Below are 7,595 nucleotides of genomic sequence, written 5' to 3' on the forward strand. Positions count from 1 at the left end.
GACTTCGGTCCATGACCCTGATCACGAACCTGGTTTGATATTCCACAGCTAAAATTGTCCACAAGACAAACATCAGAAACACAAATTACGTGTGTATGTTTGGCAGTTACAGTGTTTCCATAATCTGGGCAGTTTCTTCTATATTGGAATATAATATGCATGTTTTTGATTTGATTTGATTTGATTTGATGTCTACATTAGTGTAATGAAAATAAGAATTGTTACAATTCAATTACCTTAGAATGAACCTTATAGCTACATATCTTGTATATCTACAACTTTTATATCTATCTATCTATCTATCTATCTATCTATCTATCTATCTATCTATCTATCTATCTATCTATCTATCTATCTATCTATCTATCTATCTACTGTGGGTCCTTTTCCACGGTGTCTGCCATGTTTCACCACAATGTTTTTACAGTAGCCCAGAACAGACAAACACACTCACCGCCTCTAGACAGGGCGTTCTGCGTTATTCAAATGTTTCGCAGCCACCATAGTTTCTCCTTCATGCTTGGAACAGGTGGGTGAGTGGAGACGAGTGCAATCCGCAGCTATACCACTAGAAACCACAAAATTATACACACTGATCCTTTAATGTAGTTTTTAGAACCAACTCAACACCACTGAGTGCCACCAAAGTGAGCACTTTTTCTGAGTAATGTTCAGGGTGTTACCATGCTTGTATTGTGTCACCCAATTCACGATTAATAAGGTAAAATTATTGTTGTGGTGAACACAAAAGTAGAGAGTTGTGTGTGTGTATTGTAACTTAAACCTGCTTGGCAATAGTTTGATGGTGGAGAGGTTATTAAAATAACCAGGCAACCACACACCATGTCACTTCCCAGGCTTATATGCACCTCAGTAATTTCAGGTCAGGACAGGTCAAGGCAAGGCAAGTTTATTTGTAGAGCACAATTCGTACACAAGGCAATTCATAGTGCTTTACAGAGGCAAGGAAAAACATTTGACATTAAGACAAGCAATAGCAATAGAAATAAAAAAATTAAAAAGAGAAGAAGATTTAATTAAAAACATCAGAATGTCATTTAAAATCATTAAAATAGCAAATTTGAAAACAATTTAAAACAATAAACGAATCACTGGATTATGATTAAAAAATCTTTAAAAGTTCTTTAAAAGAGCTCAGCCATAAGCACATGAAAATAGAAACGTTTTTAACCTGGATTTAAAAGTGCTAAGAGTTGGGGCTGATTTCAGTCCTGCTGGTAGTTTGTTCAGTTGTGAGCAGCATAACTGCTAAATGCTGCTTTACCGTGTCTGGTTTGAACTCTGTGCTCCACTATCTGACCTAAGTCAGTAGATCTCAGAGCCCTACTGGGTCTATATTCTACTAACATTTCGTTTATGTATTGTGGGCCTAAACCATTCAGTGATTTGTAAACTAGTAGCAGAACTTTAAAATCTATTCTGTGGCTAACTGGGAGCCAGTGAATAGACTTAAGAACTGTTTGGGACATAAAGCCCTTAACTCTGGATATGTTCTTAACTTGGTAGAAGGCTGTTTTGGTGACTGATTTTATGTGACTGTTGAAGGTCAGATCTGAGTCTATCAACACGCCAAGGTTTCGGACTTGGTCTTTAGTTTTTAGAGACAGTAACTCAAGGTGTTTACTGACAGCAACCCTCTTCTCTTTATTGCCCAAAACAATAACCTCAGCTTTTTCTTGATTTAACTAAAGAAAATTTTGGTTCATCCAATTTTTGACTTGCTCTAGACAGTTACACAATGACTCTATAGGACTGCAGTCATCTGGGGACAGCACAAGATATATCTGTGTGTCATCTGCATAACTATGATAGTTGACATTAGAATTCTGCAGAATTTGACCCAAAGGCAGCATATATAGGCTGAACAAAAGGGGTCCAAGAACTGACACCTGAGGAACCCCACATGTCATAGCCACTCAATCTGATTGATTACTTCCAATGGTCACAAAATAACTCCGTTCCTCCAAGTAGGACCTGAACCATTCTAGGACTGTTCCACGGAGTCCTGCCCATGTTTCCAACCTGTTCAGCAGTGTGCTGTGATCCACAGTGTCAAACGCAGCACTGAGATCCAGCAGGACCAGAACTGATACTTTGCCTGAGTCAGTGTTCAATCTTATGTAATTTAACACTCTAATAAGAGCTGTTTCTCTACTGTGGTGAGCTCGAAAACCTGATTGAAATTTGTCAAAAAGTCCACTGGAGTTCAAGTAATTACTGAGTTGATTAAAAACCACTTTCTCAACAATCTTGGCTATAAAAGGAAGATTTGAGACAGGTCTGTAGTTGGTTAACTTGGAAGTATCCAGCGTTCGCTTTTTTAAGAGTGGCTTGATGGCAGCTACTTTTAGGGCTTTAGGAAACGTGCCTGACTGAAGTGAGCAATTTATTATTTGCTGCAGATCTGTTTGGACAGATTTTACAATAGCTTTAAAAAAGTCAGATGGCATTGTGTCAAGACAGCATGTCGATGATTTAAGATGCTGAACTGTTTCTTCTATGTTTTTTTGATCAACTGTATTAAATTCTGACATCACAGTTGATTAATTCCTAGGCGGTTTTAGGGATTGCGTCACTTTATCATTTTGTAGATTTGTGTTGATATTTAACCTTATAGATTTGATTTTTTCATCGAAAAAGTGAGCAAATTCATTGCATTTTTCTTTTGAAGAGAGTTCTGAAACTATCTCTTTTGGGGGGTTTGTAAGCTTATCAACTATAGCAATAAGAGTGCGAGTGTTGTTGATGTTCTTATTAATAATTTTAGAGAAGTGTTGCTGTCTAGCCTTGATTAACTCATGGTTGAAATTACTGAGACTTTGTTTGTAGAGGTCGTGGTGAATTTCGAGTTTAGTTTTTCTCCATTTACGCTCTGCTTTCCTGCATTCTGTTTTCAATGCCTTTACCATCATAGTGTTCCTCCATGGTGATCTCTGTCTACTCAAGGTCATCTTAGTTTTAATAGGTGCAACAACATCCATGACATTTGAGATTTTCCAGTTGAAATTATCCAGGAGTTCAAAAACTGTCTCTGCGCTCACAGTTGGTGACATTGCTATAGCCTCCATAAACTTAGCACTAGTATTCTCGTTTATGTACCTTATGTAACAGACACAGAGGTTATCTGAATGTTTGGAGTTATCTGTAAGTCAAAGAACACACATAAATGATCAGAAAGAGCCAAGTCCTTAACAACAACAGAAGAAATGTCAACACCTTTAGAGATACCAAAGGTGTCAAGTAGAGAACAGAAGTCTTTGGCATTAGTATCCATGTTGTTGTCTATGTGAATGTTAAAATCCCCAGTTACGATAAAAAAGTTGTAGTCAGTGCAGATAACTGACATGAGATCAGCAAACTCATCAGTAAATTTTCCTGAGTACCTTGGTGGTCTATAAATGATTAGAAAAAGGACTTTTGGATCACCCTTCATTAAAAAACAGATATTCAAAAGAGCTAAAATCACCAAATGTAATGTCCTTGCACTGAAATACTGATTTGAAAATGGCAGCAACACCCCCGCCCTTCTTGCCATTTCGACTCATAAAACTGCATAAAAAAAAACATAATGATAAATTACATAAAACAACAATACAATAGAAATAAAATAAATAAATGAATAAACATTAAAAATTTAAAAAGGTGACATCACATAAAAGCAACCCTTTAAAAATGTGTTTTAAGAAGTGATTTAAAAGAATTTACTGATTCTGCAAGCCTTATGTCCTCAGGCAGGGCGTTCCAAAGCCAAGGGGCTCTGATAGCAAATGCCCGGTGTAGCACCTGACTCCAGGTGCTAACTACAGAGCCATACTGTTGGGATACATGCTGAATGAGGTTTGGGATTATCTTGCTAAATATTAGCTAGGCCTTCCCTGCTTGGAAATATGTGTTGCTTCAATACATAATATACACAATATATATGTAAATGTATATAGTGTTCCATCATGCCATGTGCACTAAGACCAAGTTAAGGAGGTTTTAGGAAGTCCAATTTTATTACGAAATATTTGTCTGACGTCTCCTCCCAAGAAATGAGTCAAGTTATTGATTTAGTTTGAAACAGGAATCACATAGGTGTCGTTTAGTTCAGCTCAGTTGGTAGAGCATCCGCCCTGTGTACAAAAGCTCAGTCCTTGCTGTGAATCTGAATCTTTTCATGATATTATGAACTGTAGATGATGAAATCCACAGATTCTTTATTTTTACATTGAGAAACATTATTCTTAAATTGTTGCTCTTTTTACCAAAGCAATCTTTCACAGAGTGGTGAGCATTTTACACATGCAAGCTCATTTTTTGGAAGGTGGTTTGAATTTAACACTAAACGTTAAGCACCATATGAGCTAAAATGAATTAGATCTTTCATGCAGGTCCTGATTTATTGTGTGCCATGTCTATCTGTGTTGCATAGGAGCCAAGTCAAAGTGTACATTGTGTATATTCCTAAAAATGTCTTTTTTTTTGGCCTTTCCAAGCTTTATTTTGACAGAGACAGCTGAAGGCTGACAGGAATGTAGGGAGAGAGAGACAGGTAATGACATGCAGGAAAGAGCCACAGGTCAGATTTGAACCCTGGGCTTCTGCAGCAAGGACTGAGCCTTCACACATGGAGCGGCTGCTCTACCAACTGAGCTAAACGAGACCCCGAAACAACATGGCTTTTACCAAGTCAAACAAGTCAATAGGGCGTCTTGCAGCTGGATTTTAGAATCAGTCTTAATTCAAAAGTCATCAAAACATCAAAATTCACAAATATAAAAATGACAAATAAAGATGGTTTATATTTTTCTATGAAATCAGTTCTTTCCACATTTCCTTCTGCTTTATTGCAACACATTTCAATAGTTGAATGACTTCTCTGAATTCTCTGAAAAAATTGATGGAGACACTTCATTTGTTGTGCAAGTACATCCAATATAGACACACTCAGTTCTGCATCTTTTTTGGACTACAACAATAACCTTGGACAAACATATTTTCCTTAAAACACAGGTTATGTGTCTCTGGCCCATGACCCTGATCTCTACAAGGTTCATGCAGGTTGCAGCAGGATTTAGAGTGCATCATAGCACAGAGACCGCATTAGTCAAAGTTACAAATGACCTCCTAATGGCATCAGACAAAGGACTCATCTCTGTACTTGTCCTGTTAGATCTTAGTGCTGCATTTGACACCATTGACCATCAAATTCTTTTACAGAGACTAGAACATCAAATTGGCATCAAAGGAACCGCCCTAAGCTGGTTTAAATCGTATTTCTTAGATCGATCTCAGTTTGTTCACGTCAATGATGAATCCTCCATGCATACCAAAGTTTGTCATGGAGTCCCACAAGGTTCTGTACTAGGACCACTTCTATTTAGTTTATATATGCTTCCTTTAGGGAACATTATTAGGAATCACTCATCAATTTTCATTGTTATGCTGACGACACCCAATTATATTTATCAATCAAGCCTGATGCAACCAATCAGTTAACTAAACTCCAAGCATGCCTTAAGGATAAAAAGTTGGATGACCTACAATTTTTTTATGTTAAATTCAGACAAAACTGAAGTTTTTGTAATTGGACCCAAACACCTCAGAAACTCTCTTTCTAGAGACTTAATTACTTTAGATGGGATCACCCTGGCCTCCAGCTCCACTGTAAAGAATCTTGGAATTGTCTTTGATCAGGATTTGTCCTTTAACGTCCACATGAAACAAATTTCGAGGACTGCATTCTTCCACTTACGTAACATCGCTAAGTCTCTTAGGACTTTGCAGTTAATTCAGAATGCTGCTGCACGTGTTCTGACAGGAACCAAGATCAGAGATCACATCTCTCCCATTTTGGCTTCCTTGCATTGGCTACCTGTTAAATCTAGAATAGAATTTAAAATTCTTCTCCTTACTTACAAATCTGTTCATGGTCAGGCACCATCATATCTAAAAGAGCTCATAATACCTTACTACCCCTCTAGAACACTGCGCTCTCAGGACGCTGGGTTCCTTGTGGTTCCTATAGTCTCCAAAAGTAGATTGGGGGCCAGAGCTTTCAGCTATCAGGCCCCTCTTCTGTGGAACAAACTACCATTCTGGGTTCGGGAGGCAGACACGGTCAACACTTTTAAGAATAGACTTAAGACTTTCCTTTTTGATAAAGCCTATAGTTAGGGCTGGCTCAGGTCATCCCTTAGTTATGCTGCCATAGGATTAGACTGCCAGGGGACTCCCCCCCCCCCCCCCAGGGTTATGCCTAGCCAGGCACGGTATTGGTTGAAGATGCAGTCACATCTCCCTTACCGAAAACCCTCTCTTTCACTTTCACTCTCTCCTTCTTTCTTTCTTTCTTTCTTTCTTTCTTTCTTTCTCTCTCTCTCTCTCTCTCTCTCTCTCCATCTGTGGACATGTCTCATTAATGCATGTTACTAACCAAACTTCCCCGGAGTTTCTGTGCTCTGTCGCCCAGCAGGTTCTCGTGGATCGTGGCTGCTGCTGTGATCCTGCACGACGTCCACTACGCATAATATTACTGTCATTATTGCTACCATATCTGCTACTGTGGTCATTTTATCATTCATTGTAATTCATTGTCATTTTAGATAAATGAAGAAATGTGCTGGGCATTTGAGGCCACGGTAGTCGAATACGTTTTATTTTTTCACTGATCGTTCTTTCCCCTGTAATTGTACAATATGTTTGTGTTGATTTGTCCTGTACACGTGACATCCATTGCACGTCTGTCCGTCCTGGGAGAGGGATTCCTCCTCTGTGGCTCTTCCTGAGGTTTCTTCCACATTTTTTCCCTGTTAAAGGTTTTTTGTGGGCAAGTTTTTCCTCACTCGAACCGAGGATCTAAGGACAGAGGGTGTCACTCCCTGTACAGATTGTAAAGCCCTCTGAGGCAAATGTATTTTGTGACTTTGGGCTATACAAATAAAATTGATTTGATTTGATTTGATTTGATTTAGGTTTGATATTCCACAGCTCTGGTATAAACATACAATACAATACAATACCCTTCAGCAAATATAAACATACAATACAATACAATCCCCTTCAGCAAATGTTGCATTGTGGTATTATTTTGTCTCAAGCCAACATGGATGTCTTTAAACTCCTCAAAGCACTCAGAAAAATGGAAACTGGAATATCTATAAGACTGCTTAATTCGATTAAAAGCTGACGACAGTCACTAAGTGTATTTATTTAAGGATAGTTTAAAGGACCAGTGTGTAGTGACATCTAGAAGTGTAGTTGCTGTTAAATTACAGTGTCCTCAAACATGTGAAAGGCCCTATTTAGAGCCGGTTGGACAACAACACTCTACAACATCTGTCAGTCAGTGTCTGATGTCAAATCTTACACACTGGACCTTTAAAGTTACGGGACAGTGCACATTAATAGACATTTTGAGATTGTTTTGTTCATTGCATAGTTTGATTTATATGAGAATTATTATTTTCAACTTTAAAATGTCCAACTCCATTTTCCATTTTCTGGTCACAGTATTAAAACAAACAAACAAATTGAATATTGAATTGAATTGAACCATTTTTCATTTTCAATAATGTCTGTTGATTTGATGT

The sequence above is a fragment of the Larimichthys crocea genome, unplaced genomic scaffold, assembly GCF_000972845.2.
Source record: "Larimichthys crocea isolate SSNF unplaced genomic scaffold, L_crocea_2.0 scaffold560, whole genome shotgun sequence".
In the NCBI taxonomy this organism is placed as follows: domain Eukaryota; kingdom Metazoa; phylum Chordata; class Actinopteri; family Sciaenidae; genus Larimichthys; species Larimichthys crocea.